The sequence below is a fragment of the Epinephelus moara genome, chromosome 19 (genome assembly GCF_006386435.1).
Source record: "Epinephelus moara isolate mb chromosome 19, YSFRI_EMoa_1.0, whole genome shotgun sequence".
Taxonomy (NCBI): domain Eukaryota; kingdom Metazoa; phylum Chordata; class Actinopteri; order Perciformes; family Serranidae; genus Epinephelus; species Epinephelus moara.
The window spans coordinates 23607652-23631578 of NC_065524.1; the positions used below are offsets into that span (position 1 = coordinate 23607652).

The 23927-nt window shown below is 39.4% G+C and overlaps 1 protein-coding gene across 1 annotated transcript in view; it reads right to left on the minus strand.

The window, feature by feature from the left end:
* Positions 1–23927, minus strand: part of lrmda (leucine rich melanocyte differentiation associated) — a 262057-nt gene that overhangs the window by 235546 nt on the left and 2584 nt on the right. The window lies entirely within an intron of this gene.

Here is a 23927-nt window from a genome sequence, read left to right on the forward strand (position 1 = left end):
GTTCACTTTTACACTGTGATCTGTAGCCTATAGTTCGGCTTTAGCTTCTAACTATCTTTGTCTTTTTAACCTGTTGTTGCTGCTGAGTCAGTTTGACATCCTGGATATATCCTTCAAACACAGACTGTAGACCCCTCTGTCTGCTTCTCTCTGGAATCACTGTTTCATTTTTCCAAAAATATGATGATATCTCTTCAGGGAATGCAGTGAGTTACAGTGTGGGCTCCATGCTTACTGCGACAGCTTGGTTACAGTGTGGGCTCCATGCTTACTGCGACAGCTTGACGGACCATCACAAAGGGGCGGGGCTTAGTGAAAGGTCAATTCATCAAAGACTAAAAACAGGAAACCATAGCTAGAATACACTACCTCCAACATTTTCAGTTATGTTTAAGATATAAGACAACAAGTGTAGATGTCGTTGCACCGAGTCAACCCTTACAGTAAAGAAAAAATCTGAGGGGAAAGTCTGACAGTTATGATGATTGTTTGACTTTGTTTGCTGTGTCAGTCATACAATAAGGAGAAATCGGCACAGTTCTTACTGTCACAAGGGAGTTTTTACTGGTATTTAATAGACTGCATGGAGTTGTAGCAGCAGAGGAATAGCTGCAGAACTCAGACCACTGTTCAGTTTCAAGATTTCATATGTAGTTAAATTTATAGTTATGGAGCTTCATGATACACACAGGATATAGAGGTCCCGCTGAGGTTGCATTATTAATCTTCACTCCATTCCCATTGGTTTTTTTTAAGGACTTTTGTTTTCCCAGAACACAGCCTCATCACCCATATGTTAATCATTATATGTGTACAATATGAATGTGACCAATAAAAATTAAATCTGTGTAATTTAAATCAATTTATTGTGCAATGCCTGCATTTCTGATGGCACGGCTACTTTAACATGTGAAAGTATTTCCGGTCTTTATATGATAAGATCCATTGTTAACATGTAAAATATCATTTAAAAGGAGCAGTGTGTAGGAATTAGTTGCATCTTGCAGTGAGGACTGCAGATTTCAACCAGCTGAAACTTCTCTCATGTGCCAAGCATGAACTCTGGGTTCAGATTCCTTCAGTGCTCATTGTTCGGAAGGTTTTAACCGGGAGCCGAATTAACCACAGAGGTCTCTTCTTCTCTAAAACAAATGGACCCCCAAGATTTAAACCAGTAAAAACACTAAATGAAGCAGCTTAATGTTAAAAATGAGTGCTTTCTGATACTGTCTGGCTGGTCGCAGAGGGGTCGCTAACTGCCATGGCTGAAATGAAAACTCAAAAATGCTAATAGGTCAATCTCAGGGGTAGGCAACCTGCGGCTCTTTTTCCCCTCTACAGTGGCCCCCTATGGGTTTGTCAAAAAATATTAATGAAATATTAATGAATGCTCGTTTGGAGCCATTAGTAATGCCATCAAGCTAATTTAGATACCTTCATTATAAGGCTCAAACATGCTTTGCTGCTCCGTACAGATTTTCTTTCCTTTTTTGGGGCAAAATGCCTCTTTTAATAGTAAAGGTCGCTGACCGCTGATCTATCTAGAGCCAGTGTTTGGTTTGTCCGTTCCGGGCCACTGTAGAGACATGGCGGTGCTACATGGCGGACTCCGTGGACAAGTACCTGCTCCCTATGTAGATATAAATGGCTCATTCTACGATAACAAAAACACAACTTTTCTTATTTTCATACTTATTTTATTATATTTCATGTCTGCCATTATTTCACCCCTTTATCCTACACAGTGGACCTTTAAATATCTAAAGTGATGAGCAGTAATGGAACGTTTAGGGTGGAATGACAGTATATCCGATGCCTGAGTGATGGACAGGAGTCAGAATATTAAATCCTCCAGACTACGAATGTCTCATTGTGCTCTAGAAAAGAAGGGGAAGCTCCCAGTCTAACCTATAGATCTCATGACTAGACACAAGGTTTATTTACGTCATTTCCTCATTAGTGGCACCCCGGACTAGACCCACAGTCAACCCACAAGGGTTTCACTTCATGAAATCAGACTTACATCAAACAATGTATAGCATTTAGGTTGGCTTCTGTAAACACTCTCTGAATGAGTTCAATCCCAACACGTCCTGAATGAGCTGTTACCCACAGTATCATATCTGATCACTTCATCAGTGTTAAACAAAACGGGCAACAAATGTTGAGATAATTGTAGCATATAGTTTTGATCATGTGCTCGCCTCTCTAATGAACTGTCACAGCGTAAACGCAAATGACTGCCTGCCTGTGTGAACTGTACAGACGAACAGACACGAGTCCTCCTGTACGGGGACTTTGAAGCCTGTCACAAAAGGCTTGAGACGGCACTGTTCCTCTCATTAATCTCCCAATAGAGGAAATGAATAGACTGACTGGGCTCGACATTTTTTGTTCTCTCATAAAGAGAAACACAGAAGAGCTTGGAATGAGACTCCACACATTATGAAAGCTATTATCTCCAGCTGCCAGTCTCGGTAAGAGAGAGAGAAAGCTGGTAATCCAAAACTAATAGGCAGAATGAGAGGTGCAAAAAAGTAGGGGACTGGGTCAGATCATCTCCCTCTCTCCTCCAATTACTGACAGACAGCTGAGAATATGAAATGAGACTGAGGAATGAGAAATATTCATATTTTCTCGGCATGGTATTAAACCCTGACAAAGTAAAAGAAAATTGGTGGTTTCAATTTTGACAAAGTATCGAATCTGACAAGATATTAAACTGATCTCAAAACACAGACTGTCTGTATCATTGCCAGGACAAAATAGGATGTTCTCATCTTGGGTCACAAAAAAATGTATTACTCAAAAAAACACCCAACAAATTGACATTTTCAAAATGACTGTTTCAATCCCTTTCATTAAATTATCAGGCGAACAGCGTGGCCTGATGTTTACAGCAGGACTCAACTGGCACCAGTCCTCAGCCACCAAACCATTGAAAATAGCAAGCATGACATAAAAGTACTTGATCTGCAGTCAGTCACCGCAAACAAAATCCCCTTGAATCCTTGATGACTGCAGGACACTCATCTACCACACACATCCATCATCAGAGAGCCTGCCAGAAGGTCATTGAATATAACAGACTATCCAACATCCAGACGATGATTATCATCAGATATAACCACAGGTAGGTATAGAGACATTAAGTATATCTTGCAGAGATATTAAGCTTTAAAAAATATACAACATTCAGTTTTAGGATCTTTTTATTATGACCTATTATTATGACAAATATAATTCTAAGCTTTCTTTATCCACGTTTTAATATAAATCTGTACTGCTCACATTGTGACAGCATGAATTCTCTCCAAGATCTCATTTATTTTCAGGTCAAATAATGCACAAAAACCACACACTTGCATCACCAGCACCCCATGAGAAATTTGGTCATACAAGCCCTTTTTTTTTTTTCTTAACGCTTCCGGATATTCTTTTCAATTCTGGGTACCTCAAGCATCCTCCACTGGCTCTACCACTTCAAAAACACACCTCATGAAAAAATCAGGAGGCCTGTCTGACATGTGTCCCCGTGCCCTGATGGCATGCCAACACCAAAGACCAGCATTGATTTTCTGTAACGCGGGGTCGGATTAGCCCTCTGCAGGGATTAGCTGCCTGTGCAAGGCCTCGGGGTTCGCTATAAAACTAATAATTAATTTAAACAGCCAGGCCCATGGAAGGATACACTCACTACACGTTCCCAGCATAGGGAGGGGGGGTGAGTATGAGTGACGGACTGTCTGGTACTCTGTGAAAGGAACAGCTGTGTGTATTTATAGGCCTACTGTATATTCAACTTGAATCTGATGATTACCTTCATAGTTGCACCTCTGTCTTGCTGTGGCCCCACATGGCCACCACTACACATTCATACCAGTTCGAGCTAGGGATTAATATGTAGTGTTAATTAGAAGTGTTTATCCATTAGGCTTGGTTTAATGACTTAAATTGTCACATGACCTTACCGGTAGCCAATTAAGATTGACAGGGAAGTGCGTAGCTGATAAGCTCAAGCTGACAAGAACACATGCTGCTACGCTCACGCTGTTCTGAAATCACAACAAAGGTCATAAAGATACTGTATGTAATCAGGAATAGCCATAAATGTCTGTAAAAGACAGCAACCATGCTGGTCCTGGTCAGGCTGGATAATCTAACTGTAAACAAAGCCAGCAATTTGTATCTGAGCTATTAAAAATGTCTGACTCTCAGATGATTTTGTATCAACACTGTCATATACTAATTATGCTTTTATACAATATACTGTAATATGAAGTCACAATATGCAGGGAAAAACAATAACTGTGGGAGTTACATTGGTGCTATACTCTAAGAAGGGCTGAATAAGAAGCATCCAGCTAGGCTGTATGTAACATATCAAATACAGTTGGGTACATTTCCAGTTTTGCCAGTCTGATCCAGCATAGGAGCTTAAACCAGTTTGATTTCATGCAAACCGGCTAAACGTGTTCTGGTAAATTAAAAGAAGCCTATACGTCAGCAACCTGTGCTGACCACATCACAAATTCACATTGTAATGCATTAGTAACACTACATCACAACATGATTTACATGCTGTTGTCTGACAGGTCATATGCAAGGTCAGCAACATGAAGGAGATCAAATTTCAGTAGAGGTGGTACAAGTTGTATTTGTTTACTAGAAAGTTCATGTGTTTTTGTGGGTGACGACATGAGACACGTCCTAACCTCCTAACTGGCCGAGAGTGTTTTGAACTGAAATTTTTTAGAAGCCCTGTTTCTATATGGCTGATTCATGAAGTTGAGACTACAAAAACCTAAATAAGGTGGCAGCTAGCTGGAGGTAGACTGCCAAGGAGATGAAAGTTTTTAGTATAAGGTTAATGACCACAGCTAGTAACAACCTAGGCTACATGCTGTCCAGTAAATATCACAATTTTCAATGCAATTCAATCCAATAAGCTTTATTGGCATGACATTTCTTATGTGTTGCCAAAGCTCAACTACAATTTAAGACAATTAACAACAATGCACTATTACAAATATTTAAGTCTGAGTCAAAATTTTGGATATTACATTTAATTTTTGCAAAGACCTTTGTTCTGATGTCCTCATGTGTGCTACATTGCAGCAGGAAATGTTGCTCTGTCTCCACCTGTCTCTGTGGACAGAGCTGACACAGCCTGTCCTCTCAGTCTCTATGGCCAATATACAATATAAAATGTTTAAAAAGTAATGTTATAAACATAGGAAGATTGCAAAAAGGCTACTCAGCCATCTTTTAAGTGGTTATATCTCCAGTCTGATCTCATTTGCACAGCTGATATTATATGGTTTGTTTACATGATGCAACAAAGATGCTTATATAACGGCTTCAATGTGGACAGAGAGCTCCGATGTTACACGATGCATGACAATAGCCGGATGCTTGTTTGCTGTTGGGACATGACTTCATTATTTTCCACTGGGGAGCAGCTGCTTGGTCAAGTGCGACACCTGTTAAAATTCGGTATACCAGTGCGGTGTTTGGCTTAGTATTAAACCACTTTAAAAATTTCACATTCAAAAATGTCTCCACAAATTAAGCAGTTCCCCTTTGGGCCAGTCACATAACTCTCATCTGGAGACCTGCCTTCTCCAAAATCACCATTCACCTGTATGTCTGTTAACAAAAAGGAAAGATTCACATTCAAACAAATCACCCAAACAATCACACTATGAAAACAGCAGCTGTCTTTGTTAATGAACTAAAGCAACAGTGTTTTGTGCTGTAAAGCAACACAGCAGTTTTGTGTACCATGCAGTGCAGACTGAGTGAGTATATTTATGTATCCAAATGCCATGGAATGAATGTAGTAGTATTTATTCACATTAAAAGGCCTATATACCACCAAAAACAACCGGCCTAAAGCCGTATGAATAAAAATGTCTGAGGACGAATGTGTGTTTTACTTGAAGTCAAACAAAAACAATGAAAACCATCACAAGTTGAAGCATTTCACCGTATCCCTCTGTTATCATCCCCCTTCCTTTTACCTAGCTGCCAATAAGGGTTGCCATAGTCAGAGAAGGTAAAGGGATTTCTCCTTCTCTTCAAAAGACTTTGATCTGACTGACACACAAACGGCCCTCAGATCACAAGTCTGCAGACCCTGTTGGGCCTCTCTGCCTGGTCTGCTTGTACATGTACACTTGGTCCCTATGAGGATTCCTTACCCTCCTCCCATTTCCCTTCGTCTTCCCCTTTATCCCTTCTTCTTCCTCCTCCTCTGCCTCCTCCTTCTCCTCCTCTTCCTCTGCTGTTTGGTGTTTTGAAACATCTGAGTACAGACATGTTCTGAGCTTTGGAGGACCCAGGGGCCCGAGATCCAGACAGAGGGAGAAAATAAAGAAACTCTACAGTGCCCACGGTGCAAAAGCTATCTCACCATTATCACTGGGGAGAAACTCTTAAACATCACCAAACGTCTGGACAGACAGAGGAGATCAGAAGACTGTTTGGTCTGTTGTTCACATAATCATACTGTCAGCTAATGGTGCAGTCAGCAGCTCACAGTGGAATCACTATGATTTGAGTCAATGCATTTATCCTAATGGAAAGACAGTGTTTTATGAGGGAAAACAGAGAATAAGAATACTGTACTACGCAGGCTGCTGGCCCCAAAATGGAAGGGTTGTTCCTTGTAGTTTTCCAGCACAGACGTGTCAGCAGCATGGACATGAAACATGCCGTCACTGTTTCTTATCTCAATATGTCCCTGGGTGGAAAAGTGAGGCAACAGCTTACTGATGTCTTGCAGCCTGCCTGACCATTAAAACATATTTCCATGCTGATGGATGTCAGATGTAGCCTCAAAAAAAAAACATAGCTTGCCCTTGATTTCTGAGCTCATTCTCAACTACAGTTTTCTAAACTTATTCTTCATGCTCCACAAATGGAACAAGCAAACGCAGACTATAAACAAGTTAAAATAATCCAGGAAAGGGGAGAGCAGGAGTGCAGCCGGGTGAGAGCACGGGGGCTGTTATCTACCGCAAATCTTCCTGTCTGACCAATATCAAGTTCTTGGGATGGCGGTTTGGAAGGACAGTCAGTGGTTTTTATAAGTGAAAGCTGTGAAAGATGTGAGTAAGTTTATCTGAAATGGAAACAGGAAATGAGTTACAGCTGTGCTGAGAATGTGGCACAGCTGTCCGGAGCCAGAGATGGTTTAAGCATTCTACAGGAGTGCAGAAAAAAAACGTGGACTCACCCACGAAGGCTGTTGGGGGCCTGAAATTGCAGAGCAAGCAAATAAGATGGCCTGCATGCACTGTAGTTTATCACATCAAGAATAGCAAACCGTGATCAAACCTGACTCAAATGATAGAGGTTAAAAATGATTATGTTAGTCCCTCGTCTTCACCGAGATGTAACAGCAAATTCTTTTAATAATCATGAGGCCTTCAAGAGCTGCTATCTCTAATAACAGCTTCCAATTGCATTTTATGGTCATAGGATTTATTCATCAACTGACAACATTTATCATGCAGCCCTCTTAAAAAATCATCCCCTAAAATTCAAAACATGGCAAGAACTGCAATCATCCTCTAAAATCTTGGCAAGAATACACCCATGTATCTGTCTTCACTTTTCACCCCTGGGCCTTCTAGAAAAGACTGCGAGACATTGAAAGCCATGAAGCGACCAAAACTGCCTGGACCATACCAAAAGAAGCTCCTTTGTTCCTCTTCCAAAAACAGGCTCCAAACCTTTTTTTTTTTTCCTTTTTTTCCATTTGGGATCCAGCCAAGGGAAGTAGAAGTATGGCTGCCCCTCTCCATGCTCTGTTCTAATATGTTCCATGCCTTCCAGTTGCTTACATCATCAATCTGGGAGATGGCTAAGTGTGATGGGGTGAACATAAACAGTGCTTGAGTTATGGGCTAAAAGAGACACAGGTTGTGGCTCAAACATAACTTTGAGCCCTCTTTCCTTTTTTTTATTAGAAAACGCTCATACGGCGAGGTCCCAATCGCTGGCAGGTATTCTCAATGACCTTGCATGTATTATGTACTTTAAAAACCAGCGCTGCAGAGGGAGAGGATTGAAGAAAAAAGGAAGCAGCTTTACAATATCAAAATTCACCCACATCAACTTCAAGCAGCGAGCTTGTTATTGACAGCTGAGTGCCAGTCCTAATCATCTCCCTTTTAATGCTTGCTTAAAAATGCACACCCTCATGTCAAAACCTGAGCACACATTAACTCTCCCCAAATCGTCTACTTACTAAACATGTCACTACTGAATTATACATCTGACTTTTTTCCCCCCTCTCATATTTACATGGTGTTTCGGCAGAATTTGTGTAGCAGTTGTAAAGTATTTAATAAGTGTTTAAATATGTACGAGAGTCAAGATCTTAGCCGGTGCACGCACTGTACAGTGGATGTTTACGCAATATCAAAAGACTCTGCTACGCCTATCAAAATGAGTAAGACATATGGATGGTTTGTTTTTCACTTGCCAAAATAGAAAAGGGAGTGTGTCCACTTGGGCCCCATCAGGTCAAATCATAAAGATCCATCACTGGCTTTGCACTCTGCTAAAACGCTAAGGAAACATATTGTAGATTTTAAGACCCTTTTTATTCAGCCAGACTGTGTACTAAAACTAATTGGATTTCTGTCAATGGAAAAAATATATCCCTGGGACAGCTTTGAACTCAATAGCTCTGACTATCCAACTGCACATGAGGGAGTGGGACCTTGCCACATGCCAAGCACCAGGGAGGAAAATTAAATCGGTGGTCAACATAAAATATTAAAATAGCATGGTATCGAATTTTTGAAAAATGATGTCAGGGCGTCTCATTATGGCCAGCAAGGCAGTGAATTAAGCTATATTTAGTGGGTGATAATTGAAATCATAGCTGTAGTCATTACCACTGACAAGTTTCTAAATAATACCCAATAAATCCCCTCTTTTTAGCAAGGTCCCCGTGACAGCTGGCAGTGCTGAAAAATATAAAGTAGAGAAACAGAATCTCTTTTCCTTTCTTTCCTCTCTCCCTTCCTCCCTGCACCCCCCCAACTCTTCTTTCTCTCTCTCTTAGAGCCAATAAAATGTCAGCTTTTATTCTCCTCCTCCAAAGTGTTGGCTAGATGTCAGCAGACCCTTCTAAAGCTCTGCCACTGCAAGCTGAAGGCCTGTAAATCTCTGTGTCAGTGGCACGCCATCCGTCTTGGGATATACAATAAAAAATGTGACGCAGTCATAAAAGGAATGGCATCGCTGCCCAGTATATATAATGTGAACAAAAGGAACATAAAGATGTTCCATTCCATTCAGAATCGGAAACCACAAGATGGCCTTATATTGAAGCAGAGAGGAGGATGTGGATTGCCCTGGAAGGCTGATGGCAGCTCCTGACAGTGATTAACAGATGGTTCCCCTGCCATCAGTGGACTTTTGTTGTGTTTTTACAGAGAGATAAAGATTTATACCATATATGTTACACTGAGGGTAAAGGAACTGTGCAGCCGATGGGCTGGCTGCTCCACTGTGCAGCCATAGCTTACTCCTCTGTGCCGTTGACCTCTACTGTTGTCCAAAAACCATTAAAAACACATCACTGAGCCCCACTGTTGCAGTGGGTGATATGTTCCTTTATTATGATTAACATAGGCACTGTAGTTTCTGATTCAACCCCACCTGCTGCTGGAGGTGCAGGGTTTATACTTCTGTGTTGAATCGACGCTGTACCCTACGCTGTGGACTGACCTGCACCTCCCCAGAAATGTGACTACACGTCACAGTGATGCAGACCTCCTGTCTATTTTGTAAGCTGAAACCATTTCCGTCAGTGGAAACAAAACTTTTATTTACTTTAATTTTACAGATAAGAAACAATAAATTGTGAAGACAATAAAGCCTCCACAAAATAGCATTTTAATTCCTGTGTGTGATTTATCCTGGCTCCATATGAGTAGAGGAAATCTCCGCTAGTTGCTAGGCTAATTTATGCAATGTAAAATGCCATAGGCTTCTGCTAATAACGTTAGCATGTTATATTTGTTTGGAAAATGTGTTTAGTATAAGACAGCTGTTCTGCTGATGAACTTTGTGAGATGTAACGGAGCCGAATTTTGTAATTTTGCCTTTGTTAAATGCAGAGGTGGGTAGTAACTAGTTACATTTACTCAGTTACATTTACTTGAGTAACTTTTTGGATAAATTGTACTTTTCAGAGTAGTTTTAATGCAAAATACTTTTTACTTTTACTGAGTTATATTGTTTTAAAGCAACAAAACTCTTACTTGAGTACAATATTTGGCTACTCTACCCACCTCTGAGTACATAATTACATATATATATATATATATATATGTACAGTATATATAAGAATATATTTGTGTTTCTTGTGCCTTGATTTATGTTATGTTTGTAAAGATTTAATTTATTTTTGTTTTAGTTAAAGGGGTATCGTTTAAAATACATGAATTTGCAGATTATTATTTTTGATTGATTGATTACGTTCATGTTCTTATTTTACAAATAAATCAGACGTTACTCAACAGTTACTCAGTACTTGAGTAGTTTTTTCACCAAATACTCTTTTACTCTTACTCAAGTAATTATTTGGATGACTACTTTTTACTTTTACTTGAGTAATATTGTTCTAAAGTATCAGTACTCTTACTTGAGTACAATATTTGGCTACTCTACCCACCTCTGAATAAATGTTGCTGTTGTCCCTGGCTTCATATGAGTAGAGGAAAATTCCGCTAGCCCCCTAGGCTAATCTATACAATGTAAAATGTCATAGGCTTGTGCTAAAAACATTAGCATGTTGTATTTGTGGGGAAAATGTTTCCAGCAAATGACAAATATTTTGTCTGTGAATGCTGCGAGTTATAATGAAGCTGATTTGTGTACTTGTGTGTTAAATTGTCTCTATTAAGTCATGTTTAATGTGTGATTTGAATCAACTAAACTTTACAGCACTTTGTAGAAACCCCGCCGCCAACTAGTGTCTTGGAGGTGTAACTGCAGAGTGACACAGACACACCTCTGCACAAGTAAACATGCTCATAACGGTGTAGGCAACATGTGTAGGCTACGGCGTAGGCTCTGTATAGAGCTGACGCACACGTATAAATCCCGCCAAAAGCAATGTATAACTAGAAAAGCACTCAGAGAGTGCAGACCTCCACCAAGTAGGTGATATTCCCACCCCCTCTGCATCAGATTTTGCAGCCTGCATCACAATTAGGTTATTTGCATCACTATCATTATTAGGTTATATATGCCTTCACCATGGAGACACTGTGGTGTATTTATTTTGTTTTTATTTTGTACCAACACAGAATATAATATGTTTTTTTGTATTTTTCACTTTCCTTTTTTCCAACACAGAACATTAATTTCAACTTTAGAATTACAATATTTAGCAAGTAGAACGAGACGTGCTTTCCGGCCACCAGATGGCGCTATTTTCACCGTCTTTAGAAACTGGAATTGCTGCTGAGGCTGTCAGACGATAGACTTTATTTATTATTTTATCCACTTTGCTTCAACCGATCACCACCAAAATTCTATCATCTGTTCCTTGTCCCATTATCCACCTTTCCTGAAAATTTCATCAAAATCCGTTCATAACTTTTTGAGTTATTTTGCAGACAGACAGACAAACAAACAAACAAACAAACAGACAAACAAACAGACCAACGCCGGCGAAAACATAACCTCCTAGGCGGAGGTAAAAATCCGCTGTTGAAAATAGTCCCATACAAATACACTATTTACTTCTGTCTTAGTACCACTTGCTTAAAATTACAGTGCCCAGCTGTTTTTGGAAGCCATGGAGCCTGTTTAAAAGTTGAATCTATATATTTGTGACCTGCTTTTAAAAATTTACACCCTAAGCAGGAACCAGTGGGTTTGAGGCTGACTGCCACAGACAGTGTAGGGAAGTTGGAAAGTAGATACAGACTTCCGTATTGTTGGTTTTGGTCCTTCTATTGAATTTCCTGAGAAACCTAAACAGATTTTGCATCATACTATTCCAGTGAATTTCACATAATTTAATATCTGCAAATACAGACAAGAGTCTATCAGGTTTATCTTAATTCTTGGTTGCTTATCACTCTGAACAGCTACCTCTCGAGAGAACTGATATGTTACTCACTGTTGCATACATGTAGGCTACTATACTTGTGCAATGCTTTGGGCAACATCAAGGATTGTTGTGCAGTGTTGCTGAATAGTTTGTTGCCATGGTAATATTTGCCACTTCCTTAAACTAGCCTGGCAGAAGGAGTATTAAGAAACCACATTAACCTTGCATGAACCAGCTAGCTGAAAGACTTCAATTGTGTGACTACTCCACTTTCATTTAGTGGTCTTTTTTCTTGCTAGCCCTTTTTACACAGAGATCCTGCGATAGGACCACAAAGAAGACTCTTTCTTATGTTGCCTTTCCTTTTGTTTTATACAGAACCACTTTTGTGACATATAACTTAGGCTTTGGGGTGTGCTTTCTAAACAATAACAATGTAATAAAATGGCAATAACAATCATTTACCATTCCTGTTACATGGTGGTTGATCACGTCCTCTGCTCAGAGGGTAAGGAGCTCCCGTATGTCATTCTCTCCCCAGTTTACAAACACTTTTCAGGCTGATTTTCTTCTCCTTTGAGTTAGCTGCTTTTAAAATATCCCTGTGGTGGGTCGCACACATAAACCTGATTTACACTTGTGCATCCGCTCTATGCAGAGTCTACGCACATAGCCTACACCGTTGTGAGCATTTATACTTCTGCAGTGTTGTGTCTGTCACTCTGCAGTTACACCTCCAGAACACTAGTCAGTAGCGGGGTTTCTGTGTTGCTGTACTGTAAAGTTTAGTTGAATCAAAACACACATTAAACACACATTAAACATGGCTTAATAGAGACAATTTCACACAAGTACACAAATCAGCTTCACTATAACTCGCAGCATTCACAGACAAAGCACTTGTCTTTTGCTGGACAACTTTTCCCCACAAATACAACATGCTAATGTTTTTAGCACAAGCCTATGGCAATTTACATTGTATAAATTAGCCTAGTGGCTAGCGGACTTTTCCTCTGCTCAAATGGAGCCAGGATAAATCACACACAGGAATTAAAATGCTATTTTGTGGAGGCTTTATTGTCTTCACAATTTATTGTTTCTTATCTGTAAAATTAAAGTACTACTCATATGAAGCCAGGGACAACAGCAACATTTAACAAAGGTAATGTTTTAAAATTTGGCTTCTCTACAACTCACAAAGTTCACCGACAAACAACTGTCTTGTACTAAACACGTTTTCCAAACAAATATAACATGCTAACGTTATTAGCAGAAGCGTATGGCATTTTACATTGTATAAATTAGCCTAGCGACGAGCGCAAATTTCCTCTGCTCATATGAAGCCACGAAAAATTACACACAAGACAAAAAATGTTATTTTGTGGAGGCTTTATTGTCTTCACAATTTATTGTTTTTTATATCTGAAATTAAAAGCTTCGTTTCCAGTATAAAGGCGAGACAACACTGTCCCCCCATTCTACAATTGTACCTTTTATACAGAACGGCAAAGTGGAGTAACGGCACAACATTCCTGCCTTGAAAAGGCAGTGTAAAAAAGGCTTCTGTCACCAAGGTTAATAATGCTGGATGACTGTAGATCTAACTCAGTCCACCCAGTTCATGCATGTTGTTTCATAGTATGTGTTCAAAATGTGTTGTTATTCATAGTCCAAACACAGCTCGTTAAACACGAGGCCCAATGTATAGGAACAAATCAAACAGTGTAGTAAATCTTAATGCTTGGTCTACAAGCATGTGTGCCACATTTGATGTGCTCTATTAAAGGATAAAATAAGCAGTTCATCTGCAAACGTCTTCTGCCCTTCAGGCACATTTTTGTTCGAGCAAATTTAGCTTAACAGTGAAAATACATTGCTGGACAAAGAAAACACAAAATAAAACAATGGACATAATGAAGGCCACATTATTGCGGTTTGGTTGCAATTTGTGGAGGAGCTTTCATTTATATCTAACTTGTCATTTTTGCCAAAGAAAGAAAACAGATTTTAGCTGACTTTTAGTTACATTGGAGGAGTGTTGTCTTAATTAACTTAATACAGCGAGAGGTTCTGTGTCAGATGCCTACAATTGGAAGTTTTACAGATCTATCCAAAGACATTAAAACTGACACTGTCCAGAGTGTCCAGACTATAATCTAATTTAAATGACTTGAGCCATCACATACCACACATGATTTTTATAATAGAACAAATTAGTCTTTACTTCTTCGCTAGAGGACTCAGTGACTCAGGCTCTCTGCTGGCACTCTTAACCATCCTCAACAGCGAGAAAGGTGTTTGCAGAAATCACATGAAAGAAAATGTGAAATAACCTCAAATTGGAGAGATGGAGGAAAAAGACAAGCCATCCATTAACCATAACATCCTTAGCTCTATGTCATCCCATCACTTTCCCAGGAGTAGTACATCGTTTAAAAAAACGTCCCAGCGAAAATTAAAAAGGTCATTTTTCCCGCATACCACAGAACGACTCAAAATATCAATGTCCTTGATATGAATAACTTATTTCCTGCCAGACCGTGTCCCTCTCATCTCTCTGGTTTAAATCTGTTAGGGCTGGGAGAGCTCTGCATCCTCCTTAATTTATGAGACACAGATCAGGTTATCCTAGAATATCGGCCTAAACAGGCCTGATAGATCGGATATGGAATATATTTCCTCAGCAGAACAGAGTACGCCACCACTATTACCAGACACACACACACTCTACGCTCCCAGTTAAGTGATTTGAGGACTTCATACTGCCAATGTTTCATCTCCTCTCCTCCTAACTGACACTTTATCTGCATACCGGCATCTCTGAAGATTGAACACTTAGGCAAGACAATGACAGGCTCTCTTGCCGTTGTCACTTCTCATTCTAGGACTGGTCTAATGCCTCTTACTGGGCTTCTGCCAATAACAGACCCCCTCCTCCCCTCGCCATCAAACAACCAGAGTCTACCTAGCTTGGATAGAAAAGGAGCACTTGATGTCTGTGACACTCATTTGTCAATTAGCAGGCCCCTTCCCGTGTTGACATACAGCAACTTGAAAGACAGAGCGGTGCCTGTGACGAATTAAGAGAGACAGATGAGTGAGGCATGAGCGGCGGAGTAATACTATAATGTTCTTTAGATATGAATATAAAGCGACACAGCTGACAGGCCATACAAGGTTTTATTTCATTTCTCAGTGTACCAGGCCTCCCTACTTTGTCTTCTTTGTTCTCTTTTCATCAGACTACTTACATCTCATTTTGACAGCCGGGCGACATTTAGAGCACTTTCGTTTTAAAACGCGAGTTAGCATACTTGATTTGTCATTAAAATGCAAAACGCCTGCCATCACCAACATAGTCTGGGTGAGCACATACCCCCTCAGACACAGGCACACACAAACTGTACACACACACACACATACTGTACACACACAACACGTACACAGGTAGCTGAGGTTAATATGCAATGCAAGAGTCCAACATGGGCCCCTCTTTCTTAATGGCAGGCTTAATTTAAACTTAAAGGTGTAAGTCAGCGATTCTAACCCAATACACTTTTTGTCAAATTCAGCAAATATCTCCTCATGGTCCACTAGCTGACCGTTCTGTGTGTGCACTGAAGAAAAAAAACACAGCCTTGGCTCAGTAAACAGGAAACAAACAAAGTGGCTCGGACCAAGCCACACAACACTATTCCAGCCAATCAGTAACAGGAGGTGTTTGCGCTCATGCATGGGAAAGTGGAAAGGCCACGGATGTATAAAGAGAAAGGCAGCACAGTGTTGGAGACGGGTCAGACAAATTAATGCCAATCACTGCCACATTTTTTGGACATGCCCAAAAAAGCAAATATTTTGGAGAATCATATGTTCAATTATTAAAAAGATTTGGGGATACGAAATACCTATTGAAGTCAAGGTCCTGTATTTCCATGCAATAAGAGTAGATGTGATAAATAAAAAAGATATGTATCTGTTTATTGTCAGAAAGAACGCAATTACAAAGAACTGGTACAAATCGGAGCCTCCAAGCCTTCAACGATGGATGGACATAATCAGGGAGATCTTTGTAATGGATAAGATGACTTTTTCTCTGAGGTCTAGAAGAGCAATATTCCCCATAAAATGGGAAAAACGGACTGGACAATAAAAGGACATTTAACATGTGGACCCATGAATACTCAACCGGTGTGCCCCCACACAGTGTTCTCTATGGTGTTTATACAATTTAAACTTTAGGTAGCCAACTACAATAATATAATCAGTTGATTTTTCAGTCCAATAGATACATTTTGCTGCAAAAAAAAAAATGGCTGAAGTGAGATGAACAGACTGAAAACTTTATCTTGATGTTGACAAAGTTTTCCTTTAGGAATGTAATTTACAGTTGAAAAAAGATAATAAATTGCAATATATTTTATCGCAATACTTAGCATATCACAACATATATAAAAAATAAATAATATCGTATCATGGAGCCTCTGGTGATTCACAGCCCAAGAACACCGGGTGTCGCAGACCCTAAATTGTAGTACAAATGGAACCATGTGCACGTCCACACGACCAGTACAAGTCTGACGTTGTCCTCAGTCACAGAATGTAGGAAATATGAAATTAAGACTTGCCATAAAGCATTTTTCATGTAACTAATAATACGTCTTAAATTTGTCTGGTCTGACAGTCGTGAGAATACAGGTGTATGAATACAGGTCAGTGTTAAAGGTTAACTGGGTTCCCTGTTTACTGGTGACTTTCTTGTGAATGCATCAGTGGTTGCTTGAAGTGATTGTAATAAAATGTCAGAGAATACTCATCGAATTTGTTTTGGAGTCTTAACCTTTAGTGAAACTATGACACTGAGAATTATTTAACCACATGCAGGATTTGACACGACACTATTCTACAAAATAATTTCTGATTAAGCAACAAATGTAGGTCACCACCAAACTCCTTCTCATTTTAGGTGTGCATATGAGTGACTGTACAGTGAATACAGTACAGGTCATACAGTTTAAACATATTTTCAAAAGACCAATATGGTTTTGCAAATATTTCCACACTTAATTCTCCAATATTTCACCACAGTAAACAGAATATTAGAAATACCTTCATCATAATGTTACTCAATACAACACTAAAACAAACTGCAGGTACTATAATGTTCAGAGAGTTGAATCAACCCTCTTTGACAAAGTCACAACAAAAACTGAACATACTTATGGTGGACACTGTAATAGTTTGCACATATGTTCCCATTCTGCTGTGCATTTTAAGCACTATACTTTAATAAAGTTCTGCTGCAGATAGCATTTGTTTAACAGATGAGATCAACTGGAAAGGCCCACATTATGATCAACTACAGCAAATATTTGACAGTTTTTTGTAACATTTTACATGCAATTTAACATAGCATCAGCAGTAATGGGTATCACATGTGCTGAGAGGACAAGTGATGGACAGATCTAACTAGCTAAAACAGATCTAAGTGAAATAGAGTGGGCTAAACTTTCAGCGCAGGTTTAAGGTTTCACAAAATCTGCTATTGCACAAATGTGATTTGTTTATCAAGATGCCATGTCAGATCTGAGAAGAAAGGTTGTCACTGTTCTAACAACATTAGGATTCATCCTGTGACTCACAGACATGTGTCCTCCTCAAACCCCATGTGTCCAGGGCGGCAACACTGCATGTAACAGATGCAGGCACCCAAAGTGCACTCCAGTCACAGGGAGGGATCATGTTGAGACAGCACATGCCCACTCACTGCATTGTGTACACACCTGACCTGGAACAAAGTGGACGACACAATACTATCCATGCCCGTCCCGAGACAGAAATCTCACTGTGAGCAACACTTCTCAACACATTGATGAGACAGGCTGACACCGCAGCACACAGAGGGAGAGGTGTGGGTGTGACAGCCCGCTACCATAATTTCATCCTGCCATTACCTGCCCAGCCACTCACAGTTATGCTTACAGAGACAGATGCACAAACACTGCATGCAAGCAAACATGCACGAGCATACACACAAACACAAACATACGTGCGTACGCGCGTACACAAAAACACACAGGGCTCGGTTAAAGGTGATGCCAGTGCATTTCTTCTCATTGTGACTCATTGTCACGTTGCCGGATGAGTGTTGTCAATTGAGCTGACAGAAATAAGCATATTAGCTCCAACAGACTCTGGCAATGTCTCTCTCTCGATTTGAGTCAAGCAGCATGAAGAAGTGCATGATGCTGAAGGCAGTCCACTGAGTTTCACTTACATGTGCATCTGTTTACACCTGGGCTGCTTGAGCTGACACTGAAACGAGGTCATGGTGTCAATACACAAATGTCTCTACTATCTGACACCTCATGTCAGATTCCTGAATGGTGAGGCTGGGAGAAAAATAATTATATAATGCTGGGATTTAAGGCTTTATACAACGAGTGATTCTGGTCGATGTTATATCACGATTAAGCTTAAATGTTGTCTTTTCTTGATACGTAAGACTCAATAATAGGGAGCATGGTACAGTCATCACTTTCCAGCAATAATTGCTTAAAAATACAGTGTTGGGTGAAAATCTAAATTACTATAATGACATACAATAAAATTATCAGAGTTACGTGATATGTGGATAATTCATTTCTTTACTACAAGAACGAAAGCAGGTTTCAGAGTTAAAGTTTTGGTTGGGTAAGTGTGTCAGGTGTCAGGAATCTACTTGCCTGACATAAATGTTTGCTTGTCTCTACACAAATTGTTACATTTATTATTCATTCATTCATTTTCTGTAAGAGACAGACAACCATTCACACTGACATTCACACCTACGGACAATTTAGAGTCACCAATTAACCTGCATGTCTTTGGATTGTGGGAGGAAGCTGGAGTATCCGGAGAAAACCCATGCTGACATGGGGAGAACATGCAACCCTCTTGCTGTGAGGTGACAATGCTAACCACTGCCTCATTGTGCCACCTGTTACATTTATCAGCAGTAATCACATAACAACAACCGGAAAGGTCTTGGACGACCTTGGCCTTGACGTCAGCGCCTTCTTATCTGCCATGCAAGCGAGATGCTGTCGGCTCCTGTGCTGGCACTCCAGCAACATTTTTTGTAAACTTGACCTGCTTTTGAACTATGACTTTGTTTTATCAGACTTTCCTTCAAACTTGTGGCAATCTGCGCAATACATAGTTAGAGTTGCACCCACATCCTCTTGCACAACCCAACTAAACTGTTTCCTAGGATAACTGAAATACTCTCTTGCACTTCAGCAAGCCACCGTTTTTTCATTGGTAAAGATTTGTTTTTCTTAACAGATGCTCAAATTAAAGTGCAGGAGCAGTTCCAAAAATGTGTCAGGTTTTCATTTGTGCATTTGAAAATATTATTTTAAATAGAAAACGTAAAAGGATGAAGACACTCATCCAAAAACATAAGAAAAGAGACAAAAAACAAAAAACTAACAAAAAAATATAAGTAAATATAAGGATACTATTCCTTAAATATATACACAGGATATACTAAAACTAAACCTTAGGGACATTTTAATGTACAAACATATGTTAATAAATTCACGAATGGATAAGAAATCAGCGAAAGTCGAATCAAAGTTGCGAAAGAAAAACAAGAAGTTCAACATCAACCCCCCCACCCCTGTATGGTTCTCCATTTTTTGTCATTTATATGATTATGACAGACTATACAACGAAATCAACGTAAAAGTTTAAGTTAATGTTGGGTCAGAAAGAGTCCCCGCCATCATTTTTATACAAGTAACCAATCCTTGCTTGATCAGGCTAGTGAGTTGCTAGATTTCCTAGCCTGCCATGGCCTTTTACTTGCCTCAAGCAATCAAGTAATCCTCTTTGTTTAACCCTGGAAAGTATGGCTTTACATTTATTTTAGCCATAATAAGCTACGTCTGTTTGAATGTGACGTTTACTGGCCAACTTTGAACAGATTAAGCTAAGACCTAGCTCTGTGTGTATTCACTAAAAATGATGTACAAATGAGTTTTTTCATTATGACAGTCACCTTACAGGAAAGCCCACCAGATTGAAAAGACAGTCCAAGAAAAAATATGTTTGGAAATGTGATGCTGAATATATCTTCTATAGGATCTGAAGCAGAGTTGATTGGGGCTAATTTCCTTGAGTAATCACAAATACTTGAACAAAGAGTAGTGTGTACTATTATATCAGGACAGGTACCAGTATCTTACAGAACATATTGAACTTTTTTTACTAAGATATAGTGTCAAAAATAAAGTGGTATTTGGTTGGTCCATAACCACCAAACTCAAAGAGCTACACACAAATACAGCGGCAGGAAAAATTTTCACCATTAAGCTGTAAGTCAGGGGCCTCTGTCTCTCTGTGCATTCTTATGGGGATCAAAACTACTGAGGGGGTTGCTATGCATTAGTTAGCATATAACTTTATCACATGTTGAGCTGCTTATTCAGTTTCACAGCTCCACTCACCCATGACCTCCCCATGTTATCATGTGAGCTCCCACTGACACCAATTGCAACAGAGAATAAGTTTAAAAGAGAACAGTGGATAAAGGCCTGTAATTTGAGCGTGTGTACAGTGGAAAGGTTTGGGTAACCACCGTAGCAGGTCAGTAATGTATACTTTATAGCTATGGATAGAGATATGGGAGTTAACGTTCATGTTAGCTCGCTATACAGGTTTTCAAGGTGAGCCATTTATACACAGTGTCTATAGGAGAAAAAGATGAAGCACTATGTAACAGATCACTTTACCCACTAGCAAACCATCAATCAATAGTCCACTGATATGAGCCCCAAATGGTTCGAGTACCACTTCATTGCTTCTGCACCGCTTCTCTGCCCATGCCAGCCTTTGAAGTTTAGTAATGATATCTGACATCTGAGATTAGCCAAACTGAAAATTAATAATGAATTAGTAATATCTGAGTCATAAATATTTGATTCTAAACATCAAGTCCTTAATGTGACGGGTTCAAAGGCGAGAAACATAATGGCAGCCTTGATCTCCCTGAAAGCAACACACATAAGGGTTGTTTCAGACGGATTTCATGAAGCTGTTTGCAACACATAACATCACGTCCTCAAAGGTAACACCAAGACGTCTACTATTTCACTGGTATTTTGTACCACAGACATATCAGTCATGATCTGATGGCAAACATTCTGCATTATGAACAAAATGTACTAATAAGTTTACCAGTTACATCATGTTAACAATAATGTTATCTGTTTGATAACACTAATGTGGAAAAGCTTCTGATCACCCACTGGGGCATTAATTAAAGTGGCTGATTACATGTCAAACCAAAAGTACAGCATGATGCTTTTGACCAGGGGAAAACAGAATACAACTCCAGTCAATTAATGTTGGTTTTTCAATTACAGAGCTTCAAGTGAAAAACATTCCTGAACACCCTGAATTTGTGACAGGTGCATCAGAGGGCAGCATAACTACTGAAAATGAAAACTCAGGCGCACCATCTCTCTTACTGTTGGTACATTAAATTATATCCATGATGCAGGGTAACCACCTGTACCTGAGCACACTTGCATCATCATTTACATAACTACAGTGTAAAAAACCGTGGCAATCACAAGATCCCAAGCTCATTAATTAAGTCCACTTTCACATTATGCCTACTACTGTTAATATTTTGGAGACCATCGCAAGAACAACCTTCTCACCTGCCTTCCTATTATATCACTCGTGGCCGTGCAGTTCAGAGCCAGAGATAAGCATGTGCTGCACGCATGCGCTGATTTTGTCAGGAGACCAGTGCCCTTGAGAAATGTCTTTGCAACTCCACTCACTACTCGCATTCATTAGCAGTTCACTTCCATGATTTGGTAATGTTGGTTTTCACATCTGATGCAAACCATTCAAGAGTAGTACACTATAGACCTGCTTAAGACTAGGGCTGTACCCAACTCAGAATTTCATCAGTCACATTGGATTTGGCTGTTTAATATGAATATTTGACTATTCTTCCCTCAGTTCCCAGTTTGGTGGAACATTCAGGGTGACAGTGATGTTGATGTTACCTAGTAAACAAGCCAAGTTAGCCCTCCGAGCTAATACATGCAAACAATGCTAAGAATGCAAAGGAAATTTGCAACATTTTTGTCAACACTAGATATTACAAAAAAAGCCAGAGACTGTATCATATGAAGTTGCTGTGAGCTGTAAATTCATGACTTCTAAGCAAAAGGCAGAAGAGAGCATTATCCCAGAGCCTGCCAGGACAAAACCTGCAGCTGCCTCCGTCTCACTTGGACTCACCCTAAGTCCTGGGGCCTATTGCATAGAACACCTTAAGTTAAGATTTTCCTTTAAGTCCTAGTTAAGGTTTCCTCAAAATAAAATCAGTTACACAAAACACCCTTAAGTCTTCTCCTTAAGGTTTCCTTAAAATGTTCACATTAGTATTTATGGTTATCTCCTTGTCTTGGTCTTATACTTAAGGAATCCCTCAACCGTTGCACAAAAGACCTTAGCAACTAAAGCAATGTTAAAAAAAAACAAAAAAACAAAAAAACAAACTTAAGGTACCTCTGACTCTATCTTAACTGCTACGTGACCAAGTTTATGGTGATAAAAAAAAAAAAATAAGAGTGTTGCGACCAGGAGAACTTAATGTATGCTTTTGATTTTACACAATAGATTTGACTGAATTAATTTTTATTGCTTCTTCCTACAGTCGTTTTCTGTTTTCTGGTATTTGAGGATCACATTTACTTTATATGATGTGCTTCTTATGACTGTATTCCTCCAGAAGTATAATCTTTTCCTCCTCTGATCAATATGGTTTTCTTGTCCATTTTATTTTAGCCATATTTTCACTAACTATAAGCCAACTTTGTGAGATGAAAACAAGCATCATAATCGTGAGTCAAAGCAAGCAAACAATCTCAATGGAAACTATTACTGCTGTAAAATCTCTTGCAACACAGTAAATGAGTTAACATTTTTCCTTAACTAAGGAAACCTTTAAAGGGATTCTGTGCAACTGTACAAGTCCCTCAGCTAAGCAGAAATTAAGCCTTAAATGTCATACTTTAGGAAAAAAGTTAAGGTGTTTTGTGCAACCATCAGAGAGCAGCGTGAAAGCAAAGAGAAATCACTCTGCAGCTAAATTTAAGGACCAAGATGTCCCCATAAGTACACTGCACACTACTGACATAAAAAAAAACTACTGCTGGACTTGAGGATTTCCAATTGATTATTCGAATCTTCTACTTTCAGGGGACAGCTCTACTCAAGACAGATGCAACACAGCATTCACACTAATCAAACAAACTGGACTTTGGGGTCAAGTTAACCCAGACCCAGGCCCCTTATGTGAAAACCTCCTTATTGTCATAGCATCTGGCCATCATGTCTGTTAGTTACGATTAATTTTACTCAATGTTCTCATGATAGATTGTGAACAAGGTGGCTAGACACAGCTAAAAACAAATCTGCAAAGGGACATTAAGACATCAAGACAAGTTTTATACATGTTAAATTTGACCAAATTATCTTCACAACAAGAGTGGAAAAGTACAAATCAAAACTGATTACTCTTAAATTCTATCATAATTGTTCCTTTCTTACTATATTCATGCCAACCACATGCAATTTGATTTATCTGTCTATTCAGGTTCAATTAACCAAGAGCAGCCCTCAAACTCAACAATCCTTGTAATCGTCTGAATAATCACTCATTGTCGCACATTTACAATGACTGGCACAATACCGTAGTATGGTGAGACCCACACTACATAAAACTGTGTGCACACATGATTACAGTGAATATTCGGTCAGTAGGTCTTGGGTT